This window comes from Dendrobates tinctorius, unplaced genomic scaffold (assembly GCF_039654945.1).
Source record: "Dendrobates tinctorius isolate UK_male_01 unplaced genomic scaffold, ASM3965494v1 ptg000191l, whole genome shotgun sequence".
NCBI classification, from domain to species: Eukaryota; Metazoa; Chordata; class Amphibia; order Anura; family Dendrobatidae; genus Dendrobates; species Dendrobates tinctorius.
This window is the reverse complement of record NW_027361858.1, coordinates 4,880,210-4,889,677: the sequence shown is the minus strand read 5'-3', so window position 1 is coordinate 4,889,677 and position 9,468 is coordinate 4,880,210.

Genomic DNA, 9,468 nt, shown 5'->3' with positions numbered 1-9,468 from the left:
AGACTGCCATCCACACAGCAGGGGATCAGCTGACTTAACTGAACCCCACTGAGACACGGGAGCAAGTATCTCTTTCCGTGTGGACGGCACTTCCGAACTACAACTGGCTGTGTTGAAGCCCAGGAAATAGGAGGGTGTAGGCAGAGGCCTACTGTATTTTGAATGAGGTGACAGCAGGAGAGACTGCCATCCACACAGCAGGGGATCAGCTGACTTAACTGAACCCCACTGAGACACGGGAGCAAGTATCTCTTTCCGTGTGGACGGCACTTCCGAACTACAACTGGCTGTGTTGAAGCCCAGGAAATAGGAGGGTGTAGGCAGAGGCCTACTGTATTTTGAATGAGGTGACAGCAGGAGAGACTGCCATCCACACAGCAGGGGATCAGCTGACATTACTGAACCCCACTGAGACACGGGAGCAAGTATCTCTTTCCGTGTGGACGGCACTTCCGAACTACAACTGGCTGTGTTGAAGCCCAGGAAATAGGAGGGTGTAGGCAGAGGCCTACTGTATTTTGAATGAGGTGACAGCAGGAGAGACTGCCATCCACACAGCAGGGGATCAGCTGACATTACTGAACCCCACTGAGACACGGGAGCAAGTATCTCTTTCCGTGTGGACGGCACTTCCGAACTACAACTGGCTGTGTTGAAGCCCAGGAAATAGGAGGGTGTAGGCAGAGGCCTACTGTATTTTGAATGAGTTTACAGCAGGAGAGACTGCCATCCACACAGCAGGGGATCAGCTGACTTAACAGAACCCCACTGAGACACGGGAGCAAGTATCTCTTTCCGTGTGGACGGCACTTCCGAACTACAACTGGCTGTGTTGAAGCCCAGGAAATAGGAGGGTGTAGGCAGAGGCCTACTGTATTTTGAATGAGGTGACAGCAGGAGAGACTGCCATCCACACAGCAGGGGATCAGCTGACATTACTGAACCCCACTGAGACACGGGAGCAAGTATCTCTTTCCGTGTGGACGGCACTTCCGAACTACAACTGGCTGTGTTGAAGCCCAGGAAATAGGAGGGTGTAGGCAGAGGCCTACTGTCTTTGTAATGCGGAGACAGCAGGAGAGACTGCCATCTCCACAGCAGGGGATCAGCTGGCAATGATGAACCCCACTAACACTTGAACGAATGTGTTTGGCTCTGTGGAGACGACACTTCTGAACACCAACTGACGCTGTTGGAGCCCAGGATTAGGCGAGGAGCAGGCTGTGGCCTACTGGATTTTGGCAGGTGAAGGCAGCAGGAGACTTGCCATCTCCACAGCAGGGGAACAGCTGGCAGTGCTTAACCCCACTAACACTCTAACGAAGGTGTTTGGCTCTGTGGAGACGACACTTCTGAACACCAACTGACGCTGTTGGAGCCCAGGATTAGGCGAGGAGCAGGCTGTGGCCTACTGGATTTTGGCAGGTGAAGGCAGCAGGAGACTTGCCATCTCCACAGCAGGGGAACAGCTGGCAGTGCTGAACCCCACTAACACTCTAACGAAGGTGTTTGGCTCTGTGGAGACGACACTTCTGAACACCAACTGACGCTGTTGGAGCCCAGGATTAGGCGAGGAGCAGGCTGGGGCCTACTGGATTTTGGCAGGTGAAGGCAGCAGGAGACTTGCCATCTCCACAGCAGGGGAACAGCTGGCAGTGCTGAACCCCACTAACACTCTAACGAAGGTGTTTGGCTCTGTGGAGACGACACTTCTGAACACCAACTGACGCTGTTGGAGCCCAGGATTAGGCGAGGAGCAGGCTGGGGCCTACTGGATTTTGGCAGGTGAAGGCAGCAGGAGACTTGCCATCTCCACAGCAGGGGAACAGCTGGCAGTGCTGAACCCCACTAACACTCTAACGAAGGTGTTTGGCTCTGTGGAGACGACACTTCTGAACACCAACTGACGCTGTTGGAGCCCAGGATTAGGCGAGGAGCAGGCTGGGGCCTACTGGATTTTGGCAGGTGAAGGCAGCAGGAGACTTGCCATCTCCACAGCAGGGGAACAGCTGGCAGTGCTGAACCCCACTAACACTCTAACGAAGGTGTTTGGCTCTGTGGGGACGACACTTCTGAACACCAACTGACGCTGTTGGAGCCCAGGATTAGGCGAGGAGCAGGCTGGGGCCTACTGGATTTTGGCAGGTGAAGGCAGCAGGAGACTTGCCATCTCCACAGCAGGGGAACAGCTGGCAGTGCTGAACCCCACTAACACTCTAACGAAGGTGTTTGGCTCTGTGGAGACGACACTTCTGAACACCAACTGACGCTGTTGGAGCCCAGGATTAGGCGAGGAGCAGGCTGGGGCCTACTGGATTTTGGCAGGTGAAGGCAGCAGGAGACTTGCCATCTCCACAGCAGGGGAACAGCTGGCAGTGCTGAACCCCACTAACACTCTAACGAAGGTGTTTGGCTCTGTGGAGACGACACTTCTGAACACCAACTGAAGCTGTTGGAGCCCAGGATTACGCATGCCGCATGCAGAGGCCAATGGGCAGCGGTTTTTATGGAGGTTGTGGACTACTACTGATTCTAACCATGCTCCACTTAGGCCTCTGGCTCCACTGTCTCTACTATTTACCCTGGCCTCCAACCCCGCCAGCTACATCTCTGAAGTGGCGTCAGCACAATCTACACTTGTTCCTGTGTTACTGGTGCTCAGTCCCGTCAGTTGATCCCCTGATGTTTGTCCGGCAAGTTCGCCAGCTCTGTCCTCATTCCCACTACTGGCTATGGGAATGTGGACAGAGCAGGAGACCTTGCCGGACACACATCAGGGGATAAACTGATGGGACTGAGCAACAGGAACACAGGAACAAGTGTAGATTGTGCTGACGCCACTTCAGAGATGTAGATGGCGGGGTTGGAGGTCAGGGGAAATAGTAGAGACAGTGGAGCCAGAGACCTAAGTTGGGCACGGTTAAAAATCAGTAGTGGTTTGAATGTTGATGGAGCTGGTGACTTTGCCGTCCACACAGCAGGGGATCAGCTGGCATTACTGAACCCCACTAACACAGGAGCTAGTGTGTTTCTCTGTGAAGACGACACATCTGAGCGACAACTGGCTGTGTTGAAGCAAAGGGATTATAGTTCAGGTGGTAGAAAAATGAACACACCAGCAGACCTGGATACAGTTGCCAACCACTAATTTAGTCTGTAAGAGGAATGGCAAAGTCTTTGGAGATCCAGGCCTTGTTCATTTTCAGAAAAGTCAGCCGGTCAACATTATCGGAAGATAGTCGCGTGCGACGGTCTGTTAGTACACCACCTGCGGCACTAAAGACACGTTCCGATAATACACTGGCAGCAGGGCAAGCCAGCACCTCCAATGCATACTGGCTAAGCTCTGGCCATGTATCCAGCTTAGAGACCCAAAACTTGAAGGGGGAAGAGCCATCTGGGAGTACAGCGACAGGGCAAGACATGTAGTCTGACACCATCTGACGGAAGCGTTGCCTCCTGCTGACTCGAGGCGTCGCTGATGGTGTAGACAATTGTGGTGGACACACAAAACTTTGCCACATTTGGGCCATAGTGGTCTTGCCTTGTGCTGCGGCGCTGCCTCTGCTCCCTCTTTGTGCAGAGTTTCCTCCACTGCCTCGATGCACAGAGCTGCTTTGTAAAGCACTAGCAACAATGCTGTCGGGTGGAATGGAAAACATTATGGACTGCACCAGTGACTCTTCGTACTCCCGCATTTTACGCTCCCGGTTCAACGTTGGTATGAGCCTTTGTACGCTGTCCCGGTAGCGAGGATCTAGGAGGGTGTACACCCAATAATCAGCCGAGACGAGAATGTGGGCGATGCGGCGGTCGTTTCTCAGGCACTGCAGCATGAAATCAACCATGTGCTGCAGACTCCCAACTGCCAAAGAACCGCTGTCCCCTGTTTGAGGCGTGACCTCGGCCTGCTCTGCATCACCCCACCCTCGCTGTACATACTGAGTAGAGGTTTGTGTACCTCCCTCCTCTGGAGAGATGTCTTCCTCCTCCATCGACTCCTCCTCATCCTCCTCACAAAATGTCCCCTGCCTAGGCCTTTGTGAGGAAACACGTAGCGCAGACTGTCCAGAAGCAGATGGCATTTGGGACTCCTCATCCTCCACCTCTTCTGAAACCTCATCCCTTAGTGCTTGCAGTGTTTGTTGAAGCAGGCAGATAAGGGGGACAGTCATGCTGACTAGTGCATCATCTGCACTCGCCATCCGCGTGGATTCATCGAAGGCGCGCAAAACGAGGCAGATGTCCTTCATAGAGGCCCACTCAATGGTGCTGAAGTGTGAACGGCGCACAGTGCGACTTGTTTGCGCCTGATGCAGCTGGTACTCCATGACTGCTGCCTGCTGCTCACACAACCGCTCCAACATATGTAACGTTGAATTCCACCGGGTGGGTAGGTCACATATGATGCGATGTTCCGGAAGGCCAAATCGTCGCTGCAGAGCAGCGAGGCGCGATCTTGCCGTGCTGGAACGTCGCAAGTGAGCGCACTCTATGCGGACCTTGTGCAACAGTGCAGCAAGATCCGGATAGTCCCTCAGAAAGCTCTGCACGACCAAGTTAAGAACATGTGCCAGACATGGGATGTGTGTGAGGTTGCCTAGGCCAAGAGCTGCCACCAGATTTCGGCCATTGTCACACACTACCAAGCCCGGCTGGAGATTCGCTGGCCCAAACCACACATCGCTCTCCAGCTTGATAGCATTCCAGAGCTCCTGCGCTGTGTGGCTTCGATTCCCCAAAGAAATTAATTTGAGTACAGCCTGTTGACGTTTGGCCACGGCTGTGCTCATATTGGTCGTAACAGGCTCCTGCTCTGCTGTTTCTGAGGAACTTGAGTAGGAGGAGGAGTCTATGTGTACAGACTGGAGTCCTGCAATCCGTGGCGTTGGAAGAACACGTACAGCTCCACTCTCCAGATCCGTACCCGGCTCCACAACATTGACCCAGTGGGCAGTGAGGGAAAGGTATCGTCCCTGTCCATGGTTACTGGTCCACGCATCGGTGGTCAGGTGGACCTTGCTACTAACGGCGTTTAGTAGCGCATGTTTTATTTTGCCCTCAACATGTTTCTGCAGGGCAGGGACGGCTCGCCTGCTGAAATAAAAGCGGCTGGGCACGTTGTATTGGGGGACTGCCAATGCCATTAAGTCCCGGAAGGTGTCAGTGTCCACCAGCCTGAATGACAGCATTTCAACTGACAGAAGTTTGGCAATGCCAGCATTCAGAGACTGTGCTCGGGGATGGTTTGCCGAGTAAGGGCGCCTTTTATCCCATGCCTGTGCTACCGATGGCTGTGATGGATGGGAACGTGCTGCTATGGGTGTAATCTGACAGGGTCTCCGGACAACAGTGGCAGAGGTTCTTCCTTGGCGATCCTGTGAGGAAGCCGAACCAGCAGTGTGTGAGCTGGAGGAAGAGGGCCCAACACGAACTGAAGAGGTGGTAGGTGGTGCTGTACGTTGGCCTACGTCTTCAGGGTGTCTCTGCAACTCCAACTCGTGCTTGGTGCGCACATGTTTCCACATATTTGTGGTATTGAGGTTGCTGACATTTCTCCCTCTTTTGACTCTCTGATGACACAGCTTGCATTTGACAAAGCAAATGTCATCTGCAACTGTGTCAAAAAAGGACCACGCACTGCAACTCTTGTGAGCGCCCGGTTTGCCTTTGGAAGGAGGAATGCTCCTAACGGGTGCCGAAGTGGAGGGTACAGGCAACCAAGTCTTCCCCCTCCCTCTGCCTCCTGTTTTGGCCGGTAGGGGAATCTCTTCCTCCGAGCTGCTCCCACCACCTTCCTGTTGCTCACGCCATGATGGGTCAAGGACCTCATCATCTTCCCTCCCCTCTTCAAACAGCTGCTTCTCCGGGGTTGTCTCGCCAGCACCGTACGCACCAGAAAGTGGCAACTGAGTCTCGTCATCATCTGATGCGTACTGAGGTGTGCTGACCATAGGCACTGGCCCACTCGCCTCTTCAGATTCAGAGGGACAAAGAAGTTGCGCATCACTGCATACTCCCTCTTCTTCACATTCAGGAATGCTGCTTGGCTGGCCCCCTCTTTCCAAGCCAACAGATTCCGAGAACAGAAGTAGAGACTGTGATGGCTCCTGTCCATGTCTCTCTGACTGCCTGGGCACTTTGGCAGGTGGTGAAGAGACAGATGGTTGCTCTTCGGTGCTCTGACCCTGAGAGGATGCGGAAGTAATTGAAGTCGATGCGTTAGCTGCCATCCATCCGACAACGGCTTCAATTTGTTCCTCCCGCAGCAGTGGGGTACGTTGAGGTCCTACAAAGCTGCGCATAAAGGACTGTTGCCTGCTAAAACTGGGGGATGCTGATCCACTGGTGCCCGCAGCAGGCCCAGAATCCCCACGTCCTCTACCTGTAGAATCCCCACGTCCTCTCCCTGCAGAATCCCCACGTCCGCTCCCTGCTGAAACTCCACGCCCATGCCCACGCCCACGCGCCTTACTCCCTGCCTTCTTCATCTTGCAAGACTGCTTAAGATAGGCAAAAAAGTACAAAGGGGGGCCTTAGTGTGCTTATTCCTGAACAGCTGGTTACAGGTACAAGAAACACTAATTTTATGAAGTGTGTGTGTGTGTGGACTAGACTTTAATAGGAGCTGATGTGGCCTACACAAGTTCAAAATGTAGTGTTTGGTGAACTTTTTTTGTGGTTTCTTTGTTGGAAACAAACTCAAAGTATGTGAACAAAGAATTGAAACTGATAGTATCACCAACTTTTTGGAGCTATTACAATGCAGGCAGGTAACCTACAATGCAAAAGATGAGGCTCCAAAAAAATTGGGTAATACTAATCTGGCTGCGCCGGCAGGGCACAAGCCAGAAAAAAAGGCTCCTCTATCTACTCCTATATAGTGTTTGCAACCAACCAATGTTGATGGATACGGATGGATGCACACTAATAGGAGAAGAAAAAATGAGCTGCACTCAAAGACAAATATGTGTGAGGCAGTGACGCACGTTGAGCGTCCTACAACCAGACGTAGCTGCAGGACACTCTACTCAGCGTGAGCTGCACTCACACACAGTCAGAGGCCTCTCAGACAGCCGTCAACAGTGCAGCTAAGTGGGCACTGGCACTGACAGGCTGCAGAAAGGCTCCGCTGTGTACTCCTTTATAGTGTTTGCAACCACCGTAGATGGAGACGGATGGATGCACACTAATAGAAGAAAAAATGAGCTGCACTCAAATAAAAATATGTGTGAGGCACTGACGCACGCTGAGCGTCCTACAGCCAGACGTAGCTGCAGGACACACTACTCAGCGTGAGCTGCACTCACACACAGTCAGAGACCTCTCAGACAGCCGTGAACAGTGCAGCAAAGTGGACACTAGCACTGAAAGGCTGCAGAAAGGCTCCGCTGTCTACTACTAGTGTTTGCAACCAACGTATATGGATACGGATGGAAGCACGCTAGATTGAAATTATGTAAAAAATGCAGCTCAAAAAATAAAAGATGTATGAGGCAGCAGTGATCACACTGGGTGGCCTACAGCCTGACGTGGCTGCAGGACCCACTCCACAGCGTGAGCTGCACTCACACAGCCCTTGCAGACAGCTGTGAACACTGCTGCTAGGGCAAAGAAGGCTACAGTGGTGGTTTATGTAGCCTGGGTAAAGCACTAGATGTTTGGTGGAATCGCTATTTCTAACTGTCCCTCACAGTCTTCTACAGCAGCCTGTCCCTAACTGAATTCACAGCAGAGTGACCAGAAATGGCGGCTGCGGTGGCTTTTATAGTGCATCATGACATCATTTCGGCAGCCAATCACAGCCATGCCAATAGTTAACATGCCTACATGCCTAACAGGATGTGCCCACACTTCGGAGGATTCCCATTGGCTTAATCAAAGCAAGCAGGCTCATAGCATGATGGGAACTTCCTATTCCGATTCCGATTCCGGAATCCGATATGACAAAAGTATCGGAATTAAGTATCGGAATTCCGATACCGCTAATATCGGCCGATACCCGATACTTGCGGTATCGGAATGCTCAACACTAGACATCAGTTAACCTGCAGTAGAAATTTGATAATGACACAGCACAGCAGCAGTCAGCCATAGGCCATGCATGAGGTATCAGAGACTTTGCTAGCATTTAGAACTATTAATGTGAGTTTAAATTAAGATGAGGTGGTATAGGCACCGGAGTAAGCCTGCTTTGCGGAGAGCTCTGATACCTCATGCAACAGCGCAAACTGCTTTTCTGCTCAGCCACACTTAAGGATTGTAACACAGGTTGTTGACTGAAAGTAAGTGCAGGTCTGCTGGTCTGGGAGCCCTACAGCTACAGGCAACACACATGAAGGAGACCCAACTTGGAGTCTCCACATTTCCAAAAATTATTGTCACACACCATTAAAGTGGCATCAATAGCCCCAGAATAGAAATAGTATAATGGGGCTCTGACACCCCGTCCACAACAGGCAACCCACCAGATGGAGACCCAATGTATCCAAAAATTGTTTGGTACACCAGCTGCAGTAGCAACAGCAGGCACATAAGTCACAACAAAGGTGTTACAGACTGCAATAGTGTGAGATCAATGGACACTAAAAACTACATCAAAGCCTAGTCTGCACAGTCTGCAACTGGGGTGCAAAAGTCATTGGAGATCCATGACTTGTTCATCTTGATGAAAGTTAGACGATCTACACGTTAATTGGCCAGCTGGATGCATTTATTTGTCAGGACACCATCAGCAGCACTGAAGACACGTTCTGAGAGAACGCTGGCTGCCAGGTATAACAAAACCTCCAAGAGTCCTGCACCATCCTGTGTCAGACTTGTACTCTGTTCTGCTTTGCACAAGCTGTTCTAAAAATTTGTGAAACGACTCACAGAAATTGCTTCTGCCTCTTACACTGCTACTGCAGCTAATGTTTTTGCATTACCGAATCGACATTGCTGGGGTTGGAAGTCTATAACTACAATGCATACTGTATGCCTCACTGCTGTCTTGGGGAAAACCACTTTTAAGATTGTCTACAGCATATATACTTGTCCCTTTCCAGTGGGGTAAGCATCTGGCAAAATTTACTCTTGTACTCTGGATCTAATAGAGTGGCAACACAGTAGCCATCACTTTTTCTAATCCTAACAATGCGGGCATCATGTGGCAGATAGTGTAGCAAGAAGGCACTCATGTGTCAAGTGCTTCTATGAGGTTCAAGTCCATGGTGTGTTGGTGGTGAGGTTAAACTCAAGCTTGCTTCCTCTTCCGCCAACCACATCTTTCTTAGAGAAGTAAAGGCGACTGGTCAACTGGTACTGGGGGACTGTGAAGGCTATCAGCTTTTAGGAACCCTCTGTATCCAACAGGTGGAAAGGCAGCATTTCCATGGCTAATAGATTGGAGATGGTGGAATTCAAGTTCTTAGCTTTGGCATGTGTAGGAGGAAACATTATTTTATGTGTCCACAACTGCGGGACTGA